Raw genomic sequence first — 11,105 nt, 5'->3', positions numbered from 1 at the left:
GAAGTAATCTCTATACCCAACATGGGACTTGAACTCACAACCCCAAGATCAAGAATCACATGCTCTAACAAGCTAGCCAGCCAGGCCTCCTGGTCAGATGATTTTCGATAAGCATGTCAAGACAATTCATTGAGGAAAGCAGTTTTACAAGAAATAGTGCGAAGATAACTGGATATCCAAGTTGGGCCACTACTTCACACTACCCACAAAAATTAACTTAAAATGGATCACAAACCTAAATGTGAGAGTTAAAATTTCAAAACTCCCAGGACAGAATATAGGAATCAATCATAACCTTAAGTTATGTGATTTCTTAGACATCACATCGAAAATACAAGTTACAAAAGAAAATATAGATAGATTGGACTTCATCAAAATTAAAAACTGTGTTCATCAAATTATATGATACCACCAAGAAAGTGAAAAGACAACCCAGAGAATGAGAGATAATATTTGCAAGAAATATATCTGACCAGATACTTGTATCTAGAAGCCTTACAACTCATCAGTAAAAAGACAAGTCAATTTTAATATGAGCAAAGAATTTGAATAGATACTTCTCCAAAGAAGACAAATAGTCAATAAGCATATAAAAAGACATTTACCGTCTCAATCATTAGTGAAGTGCAAATCAAAACCACAATGAGATGACACTTCACAAATATTAGGATGGCTATAATCAAAAAGAGGGGAAAATAACAAGTGCTGGTGAAGATGTGGAGAAGTCAAAACTCATATACTATTGATGGGACTATGAAATAATACACCCATGCTGGAAAATAGTTTGGGAATTCCTCAAAAGGTCAAGCATAGAATTACCACATAACCTAGCAAGTCCACTCCTAAGTGTATATTCAAAAGAAATAAAAACTAATGTCCACACAAAAACATATACACAATTGTTCATAATTTATACTAGTTATTCATAATTGTCAAAAAATGGAAACAACCCAAATGCCAATCAAATGATAAACAAAATGTGACATATCCATATAACGTAATATGATTTAGCAATAGAAAAAGAACAAAGTGGGGACACCCAAGTGGCACAATCAGTTAAGCATTCAACTCTTAGTTTTGGCTCATCGTGATCTCAGAATCGTGAGAAGGAGCCCTGCCCTGGGCTCCACACTCAGCACAGAATCTGCTTAGGAGTCTCTCTCCCTCTGCCCCTCCCACACCTGCTCTCTCTCTCTCTCTCTCTCTCTCTCTCTCTCAAATAATAATAATAATAATAATAATAATAATAATAACAACAACAAATCTTTTTTAAAAAAGAATAAAGTGCTGAGACATGCTATGACACAGAGGAACCTTGAAAACATTATACTAAATGAGAGAATCCAAACACAATAAAACCACATATTGTATGATTCCATTCACATGGGATGTCCAGATACACAAATCCACAGAAACAGAAGGTAAATTAGTGGCTGGATACAGGTTAGGACAGAGGTGGAAGGAAGCAAGAATAAAGAGTGACTGTCAAGGATCCCTGGGTGGCTCTGCGGTATAGTGCCTGCCTTCAGCCCACGGTGTGGTCCTGGAGTCCCGGGATCGAGTCCCACATCAGGCTCCCGTGTGGAGTCTGCTTTTCTCTGCCTATGTCTCTGCCTCTCTGTCTCTGTGTCTTTCATGAATAAATAAATAAAATCTTTAAAAAAAAAAGAGTTACTGTCGACATGTATGGAGTTTCTTCTGGTGTTTGTTGATAATGTTTTAAAATTAGATTGTGATGATGGTTGTTTAAAAGTTTTTGATTAAAAAAAATGCAAAGGTGAGGATGGACGCCTAAGAAAAATGATTAATGACATGCTAAAGTTTAGGTTTCTCTACCAGATTGGGGACTAGGATCTAGGTAGAATATGCAAAAAGAATTCCACTAGTTTACATTTAAGCCCTATATAAATTTATATGATCTATACTACATACTCCTATGCTTTCCACAATTGGCAGGATAGCAAACCAACTTGGGTCCATGAGGAATCTAGGATCTAATCTCATCTCTATCAGTAGTTTGCTGTGGAATTTGTTCACATCAAAACCTGTGTGTATCACTTCTTCATGAATAATTAATCTCAGCACCCCTGGGTGGCGCAGTGGTTTGGCGCCTGCCTTTGGCCTAGGGCGTGATCCTGGAGACCCGGGATCGAATCCCACGTTGGGCTCCCGGTGCATGGAGCCTGCTTCTCCCTCTGCCTATGTCTCTGCCTCTCTCTCTCTCTCTCTCTCTGTGTGTGTGTGTGTGTGACTATCATAAATTAAAAAATAAATAAATAAAATAAAAAATAAAAAAATAAAATAATAATAATATTTAATCTCAGTCCTGTGTGCCTACACAAGTGTTAAATAAATGGATATGGGGGAAAAAGTGGAAATGTTTCATGTGTTCTGAATACTCTAGGATAAACCCATCTAAATGGGACTGCAGAGTTGGTGAAAGAGCCACCAGGATGTACTTGCCCTAAAGACCCAAGTGCGATGGTGTGCCGGAGCAGGCTCATTCCACCCCTCAAGAGCCGTTTTTATTCCTAACCTTCCCTGCTCTACGTTCAATGACATCACATATATCATTCTTTGTTTGAAATCAGTCGTAGTAGAGGTTTTAGAATATCCATCTTCTTGACTTAACTTAGTCCAATGCCTCTTGGTTTGGGCCATTTCCTCTCTGAAGACCTTACAGTTAGAGATCTTGTGAACTAATGTATTTTAGGAGTGAGTTGGGTAGACCAGTGATTAAAAGCACCTGCTTTGGAGTCAGAAGGCAGAGACTCTAGTCCTGGCTCTGCCATTTGCTACTTATTTAAACTCTTTTCTGGAGAACTGATTTACCAACACAGTATTGGCAGCTTCCAGAGAAGCCTCTTATTTTAATGGTATCAAAGCTCACAACCTGATTTAAAGATCATGGATCAGAGCCTAAGGGAGGGGTCATTTTGAAGATAGCGTCTATCATTCAAACTGTCCCTCGGCAGAGATTAAGTCCTGGGAGAAAGAGGGTAATGATAAAAGCAGGTGAAACCTGAAAGAGACGCTTCCTAAAGCTCCCTGAGACACATGGAGCAAGTGCCCAGGTACTCCTGGGGTTCCTTCACTGGCATGCAGCTAGCAGGAGTTGGGGGGACTTGTGGAGCACACAGCACGAGTGGGCCCCATCCAAGCTCCATTTGTACCAGCCCACATTTGTAATAAATAGAAAAAGATGATCATTTGCAGACTTGTGAAGTGGTTTAAACATAAACATTATTTACTAACATGAACAACTTGTTTTAAGGATCTATTGGCCATTCTTATTCTCTGGAACCCCCACAACCTCTTCTCCAAAGCCCAAGAGACTCTTAAGCCCTTATGCAAGGTGGTGGACTCTTATTTTGTAATGACAGCTTTATTAGGACAGGATTCACATACCATACAATTTGCCCTTTTAAAGTGTATAATTTGATGGAGTTTTGTATATTCATGGAGTTATATTACCATCACCACAATCTAATTTTAGAATGTTTTCATCACTCCCTGAAAAAAAAAAAAAAACCCTATATGCATTTAGCCATCACTACCCATTCCTCATCCCTCTGCCCCTAGCAATTACTAACCTATTTTGTGTCCTTATGGATTTGCCTACTCTAACCACTTCATATAAATAGAATAATTCAACATAGGGCCTTCTGTGCCTGATTTCTCTCACTTTGCATAGTATTTCTGAGGCTTATCTGTGCCTCAGCATGGTTTGATGCTTTATATTGCTACATGATATTCCATTATATGGATATACCACATTCTTAATATCCATTCAACAGTTCATAGAAATTTGAGTTATTTCCACTTTTCAGCTGGTATGAATAATGCTGCTATGAACATTCATGTACCAGTTGGTACCCAACTCTTTAGGCATTTGAATCTATCTCCTGGCTATGCTCCTGGCCAGCTGAATAGAGCTATAACAGGTCTCAGGGTCCCAAGCACTGTCTTCTTCACTCTGTACTTTTTCAAAGAGACAAGTTCACCCTCCTTGCTGGTCTCTCTGCCCCCAAGCTCTTTCCAACTCTATCTAGGTCTCCACGTATTTTGATATCAAGTTTCACTTTTCTTGGTATTGATCTTCATGGTATTGATTCCATGCTTTTTTTAACATTTTTAAAAATATTTTATTTATTTATTCATGATAGATATATATATATAGAGAGAGAGGCAGAGACAGGCAGAGGGAGAAGCAGGCTCCATGCCGGGAGCCTGACGCAGGACTCAATCCCGGGACTCCACCCCGGACCAAAGGCAGGCGCCAAACTGCTGAGCCACCCAGGGATCCCCGATTCCAAGCTTAAAAGCGGTAGCTATGGCCTTGCCACTGAAGGTACGGCATCCTCACCCTGCCCCACCAGCTTCATTCCCTTCTATACTTTGTTTCAGCATCTGCACCAGGAGCCCCTGCCTCTTTGCACTACTTACTCCTACCTTCATCCATTCTCTGCCCATCAGGAGTCTCCTAGCACATCTCTCTGCCATCTTACGTCCAGCTCTTCATTCCTCCAGCAAACATTACTGAATTTCTGTTAAGTGACTAGACACAATGCTAGGCATTGGAGACATCAGGAGTTGAACTATAAAAGATACCTAGCCTTGTGGAGTCCATCTGCAGATTTGAGTCAAGTGGGAAAGAAGGCAGTTGGTTGGAGAGGGTGAATAGACATGTGAATACACAATAAAGAAGCAATGTAGATAAGCAGAAATGGCCTATTTGTCCAGTTCTCCCAGTGACATATCCAGCCTTTACAGAGTTGTTGTTGTTGTTGCTGTTGTTCCCTCACTCCAGATGAGGTATTTGATATATTTTTTTTTCGTCCAAGGTTTTTATATCTAAAATTTTGAGAACTGTTTTTTTTTTTTTTTTTTTTTTTTTTTTTTTGCATAGAGACAGCAGAGAAAGGGTTAGTAAGTCCCACTTGCCCCAAGCAGTGTCTAAGGCTGAAGAGTGGCAGGCACTCTCGGATTGCCCTGGACAGCCACATCTGCACCCTGTCAGGATTATCAAAATTGCCATGACAATGACCCAAGGGTTCTTCCTTGGATAAACCCTGGATAAACATTCAGCTGATTTCAGCCAGACCCAACCACATGCCCTTGAGGTTTACATGTTGTAAAGAGATGAAGGCAGGGGGACCTAAAGCAAGGGAGAAACAGCCAGCCGAGGCTACTCAACCTTGGAATAATATTTAGCATTTAAAAATGTTGAGGTAGAACTGTAGGAAGTTCCAGGGTAAACTTCAAGTGTCTCAAGGTCTCAGAATTTTTCCTCACATTTGACCAGGGGAGGTATCCCTGTGAAGAACAAATGAATGCACAGACTTTCACTCCCTAAGCATTCTTACTTAGACAGCCTGGTCTTTGCTAGATTGTGATGTCATTCCATTTAGTCTTTTGGGAATCCTGGCCTCTACTTTCTCAACCCTTCCCTTCCTACCCTGGTCTCTGATTCAAATTGAGGGTCAACTTATCTTATCATCCAGATAGACCCACAAAGGCCCAGGAAATAAGGAGACTAAATATTAATCAGTGAAATATCTTTGTCAGAAGAAGGTTGTACTAGATGACCTCTGATTCTGTCCCAACACAAAGGCTCTGCAATTCTAAGACTCCTCTCAAAGGAACCCAGCTCTTTGTAGGCAAAGTGTGGACCAGAATCCAGACCTATTCCCAGAACTCACTGGAGGAGGAACCCCAGTTCATTTGGACTTTTCAGCTCAAGATTTCCCTTAAAGACATTTCACAAGTCAAGTTCCACTTTTTTAATGAAAAGCAAATGCCCTGTAAATGGATTTTACTATAAATTCTTAAAAAGGGGACAATGTGGGCAGCCCGGGTGGCTCAGTGGTTTAGCGCCACCTTCAGCCCAGGGCGTGATCCTGGAAACCCGGGATTGAGTCCCAGTCGGGCTCCCTGCATGGAGCCTACTTCTCCCTCTGCTTGTGTCTGTCTGTCTGTATCTCTCTCTCTCTTTCTCTGTGTCTCTCATGAATAAATGGATAAAATCTTTTTTAAAAAGGGGCAATGTTTGTTACAAACTGAATAACTGACCGCTCCTTAATATGTTAATGTAGGATATTTTGATTGGTTTTGACTCAAGTTTTATCTATATATCCTTGTGGTCATTTTACAGACAGTAAAGCCAAACTCCAAAATGGAGGAGTTACTCCGAGAATATCCTGGAAGAAATTCTGCACTAACATGACTCTCAAATCCCTTTGTCATCCACCCAACCCCACAGCCTGGCTCTCTAAGGAACTTCATCTGATCTCTTCACCTTGTCTACATCAGAGCCCAGAGCTCCAAGTTGGCCATAACTTGAGATTTTTTTTTAAGCAAGGCTTTCCAACAACCTTGTGCTATATACTAGCATGTAAGAATAGGCCCACATCCCTGACACATAAAGCCACTCTGAGTTCCCCTAATCCCCAAGCAATCCCCTGCCTGCTGGGTCTCATTGCTTAAAAGGAACATAAGCTCCTCTGACACTGCCCTGGACAAGTGCTGTATATTTGAGAAGACAGGGGAAAAGGACAAGCAGAAAACATCTTTAAGCACATTATCAGCCTGCTTGATTTCTACAAACTGCTCCAGTCAGCCTGACCCCCTTCTCTGGAAGGGAGACCCTTGAGACCACAGGCTGGCAAAGCATGGCCTCCCTCCCTGGGAAGTCTTGAGATGCAGCAACAAACTATTCCTTTTCTCAGAACAGGCAACCCTGCAAACTCACCCTTACTGGAACAAAAAGCATTTAATTATTTTTTTTCTCCCACTTTCCTTTAATGTTATAGCCACGGAATTCATACTGCTTATTGACCAGACCACTCATTTGCCAATTAAGTACAATGTAGCAGCTCTTAAAATGTTGTCAGATGCTGAAGATTATCTCTTAAGGGTATCTGACTTTCTCCAAGATATTTGAGTCTTCTCTTTCCCATTAGGCTGTATGCTGTTGGAAGACTCAGCCAGAGTCTTTTTTTTTCCCCCACAGGCAGGTGAAACAATTTTATTTCACAGTTGTCTTTAAAACCACAAAGACACTATGTTCTTCATATAAAAACATTAGTACAGATAACAATACTTTCTAGAAAATGATTATATAGACCCTCTCAAAGAAAAATGCACACCATTATATGGTTCAGACAAGTTACTTGGGAAAAACACATCTGGACCGATTCCTAAAACATACCAGAAGACCACGCTGCATCTTTGGTTCAAAGTACAGATTAGTGTCATCACTAAGGGCTCTTGCATTCTTACATATTTGATAATACACATATAGACTGGTTTGTGACTTAATGCTCCATTGGTTCATCAGCCTTTTCTGCAGGTTCATCAGCAGGTTGAGCAGGCTGTGCCTTTCTCTGTGGTCTTTCTTCAAGACCTTCCAGGAACGGAGATACATCATCATCATCATAAATCGTAAACTCCAAGTCTTTACCAACAATTCCAATGGAAACATTCTTTGTAGTTAGGTCCTGTTCTGCAGGAAGTGTCTCTCGTAAGGCACGTAGACCATGTTTAACCAGTTCATTCAAATTGCACTCCATAAACCCAGACATATGTCTCTCCAAGTAAGTATGAGCTGATTGAGAACAGGCTCCAATGGACATGGCTCTACAGTCAAAATAGTTGGCAGATGGACAGGTTTGGAAAATGTGAAGGCCCATATCATCATAACCAGCAATAAGCAGTCCAACACCATATGGTCTCCAGCCATACCGTTGTGTTGGTATCTGGGTCTTGCTTCCAATTAGAGATACAAGACGAGACACAGGAAGAGGTCTGTCAAATACAAATCTGGAATCCAAACACTCCTGGCGCATAAAATTACATAACAGTCTAGCATCAGCAGTAAGTCCCGCAATTGAGATACCAATATGGTTATCAACCTGAAGAATTTTCTTCTGATGAGCTGCAAGCTCTGACTGTGCTCTCTTCAATGCAACCAACACTGCATGGGTTTTTGATTTCAGACCAACTGTGGCTGAACCTTGTTTGACAGCTTCCATTGCATATTCAATTTGATGAATCCTGCCCTGAGGGCTCCAAACAGTGATGTCATTGTCTTACTGGTGGCGAAACATGGTTCCTGCTCGGGTCCCGCTGCAGCCTCCGGCAGAGGTGGCGGCTTCAGGAGCGGTGGCCGCCTCAGCCAGTCTTTGCATTACCCACAGTCTTGCTAATGTTGGGATAGAATTGGCACTCAATACACTCATTCATCTATGGATGAAGGAATTTTTTAAGGGCTTACAGCCATGATGAATCTCAAGTCTACGAACTAAGACATACCAAAAAATCTACATCTCTATTTTTATTAAATCAATTTCCATTTTGACATCTCATCCTCCTAGAATCCCAATTCCTTGCAAGAACTTCAATCTCAGGCATTACTGGGATCTCCTTCTTCCTCAGGGTCTTTCCAGAATCCAGTAGACTTCCATGGGGCTCAGAAAAACAGGGTGAGGGTCTCCACCCTCCTGTTCATCGTGGTCACCGCTGATATCCTCATAGTCCCAACCCACAGTGAACCTGTGAAGTCTGGTGTGTCTCTGCTTCCATGACCAGCATACAGAAAAGGAATTTTTGCCATTGATAGCATGGGGGCCTAAGATCAGGCTCCCTAGATTCATCATTCGCCCTCCCCTGAAATCTTGCTGCTGCTTTAGGCAAGGGGCTCTCACATTACTGAGCCTAAGTCCTCACTGGGCTTTCTCCCTGCCTCCTTTCAGTTCTGGTGTCTTATTGGAATCCCAGGGAAATCACTCTCCGCCTCCCCCTCCCCTTGTTGCTCTTCCAGGCATTCCTCAGGCTCTTCCACGACCACCAAGGCCAATCAGGGCAATCTCCTACTCATTCCACAGTTAGGAAGTTAATCTGCTTGCTAAAAGGAAGAAGCACTTGGGGCACTGGGGTAGCTCAGTGCTTAAGCATCTGCCTTCAGCTCAGGGTGTGATCCCGGAGTCCTGGGATCGAGTCCAAGTCCAGGACTCAGTTCCCTGCAGGGAGCCTGCTTCTCCCTCTGCCTCTGTCTCTGACTCTCTTTGTGTCTCTCATGAATAAATAAATAAAATCTTTAAAAAAATAAAAGGAGGAAGCACTCCGTTCTACTTTGGGTCAATGGAGCATAGAACAGAAAAGACCATATATGGAAAGAAAAGCAAAGAGAGACTTTGTATACAATTGGGTTCTTTGGTTGTAAGCATTAAAACTGACTAAAAAAATATATAGACAAAATAATAATAATTTGTTGGGACAACAAAACATTGGGTAACGTCCTAGAACTGAAGAAAGATCTGAACGCGCAGTCCTCAAGAAGGACAAGAAGAGTTCCAAGAATTTCAGTCAGTATCTCTCAGATGAAAGAAAATGGCTCAGCTCCAGCCGCCACTGGAGATGAAACCCCCAGGCGAGAGTCTGATGGGCCCAACCCTAGTCATGGGCTTGCCACCTCTTGGATAAGACACTTGAAGGTCAAGGAGTACTCAGATCAATAGGTTAAAGAGGGGACAGAGAGTTCCCCTAAAAGGAAAGCAGAGTGCTGCTACCAAATGAAGGGAATACTAAATTGACAAGATGAACAGTGACCATCATAGACAGAAGAGAGCCTTTCCAGGTAACAAGGCACCAGGGGCAGGGCATATGTGTATGTGGAGAGAAAAACATCCTCACCCTAGTAATGACATCTGATACTTAAAATGAACTTGGGACAATTGCAGATGCAAAACCAAGAGCAGGCTGGAGAAAAATAGTACAAATATTAATATAAGAAAATAATCACCCCAGAGCAGACTAGGTGGTAAGAGAAAATATTATTGGCCACACCCTATTGAATCTGGCTATTTGGAAACAGCTGGAAAAGAAAACTATAGACAAGACCAAAAAGAGGACTATTTTCTTAAGAATAAATATTTTATCAGTTATCTTAAAAGGAATAACTTAAGAGTTATTCAAGAATACCACTCCAAAAACATACGTCATTGCTGTGTAATAATGTCTAGGCTACCTATATAGGAAAAGACATATAATTCTCAATTACATGTGAGTTCAACTATTGTCAACTAATTTCTTTATGGTCTTCACAAAATCCCTAGTTAAAGAATCCATCCTGTTATTACTAAACATTGATACCATGACTGGATATCATTCCAGGGAAGATTCTGAACACCAAAGTGGACAAAACCAGGTAAGTATTGGCACTTAGAAATGATGTCTCAAGATTTATTTCTCTGTATATGCACTGTGCATGCATAAAAACTGAAATGTAGAATTTTGAAAACAAAAATGCTATGTCAGGGCAGTATTTCTCAGGCTAATATCTGACACATCAGCTCTCTGAGATGTTCCTGAGGGAAAGGAAAGAACGAGATTTTAATTAAAAAAAAACAGAGACTAGAAACTAGAAGTCTCCTATTAGGAGACCACTAAGGTAGCTCATTGACCAGGTACTGAGGACCATGATAAGAACTGACCATGAAAGCAAAACAGAAACAAAAGCTATAGAAAAGCTGAGTGAGGTACCCCATCTGGGAAGTAAATCATCAAGTAGTGGCCCAGGACCTAGAGGTCGTATCTCTTTATTCTCAACCATAAGCTTTTTTTCCTTTTCAAGAATAAGTCCTTCATGGGATGCCTGGGTGGCTCAGTGGTTTAGTGCCTGCCTTCTGCCCAGGGCATGATCCTGGAGTCCTGGGATCAAGTCCTACATCAGGCTCCCTGCATGGAGCCTGCTTCTCCCTCTGCCTGTGTCTCTGCCTCTCTCTCTGTATGTGTGTGTGTGTGTGTGTGTGTGTCTCATGAATAAATAAATAAAATCTTTAACAACAACAACAAAAAAAAGAATAAATCATTCACAATTATCATATGGTTTCACTGATACGTGGAATATAAGAAACAGTGCAGAGGATCAGAGGGGAAAAGAAAGAAAACTGAATGGGAAGTCATCAGAGAGGGAGACAAACCATGAGAGACTCTTAACTCTAGGAAACAAACTGACAGTTGCTGGAGGGGAGGGAGGTGAGGGGATATGTAATTGGGTGGTAGGCATTAAGGAGGGCACATGATGTGACGAGCACTGGGTGTTA

General features: G+C 41.4%; 1 pseudogene; it reads right to left on the bottom strand.

Annotated features, from left to right (window-relative positions):
- Positions 1 to 7,276: 7,276 nt before the first annotated feature.
- On the bottom strand, positions 7,277 to 8,108 carry LOC129511938 (proteasome subunit alpha type-1-like; annotated as a pseudogene).
- Between the last annotated feature and the right edge of the window lie 2,997 nt (positions 8,109 to 11,105).

Source organism: Nyctereutes procyonoides, unplaced genomic scaffold (assembly GCF_905146905.1).
Source record: "Nyctereutes procyonoides isolate TBG_1078 unplaced genomic scaffold, NYPRO_anot_genome, whole genome shotgun sequence".
In the NCBI taxonomy this organism is placed as follows: domain Eukaryota; kingdom Metazoa; phylum Chordata; class Mammalia; order Carnivora; family Canidae; genus Nyctereutes; species Nyctereutes procyonoides.
The sequence above is the reverse complement of the archived record's forward strand: the minus strand, read 5'-3'. Positions and strand labels throughout refer to the sequence as shown.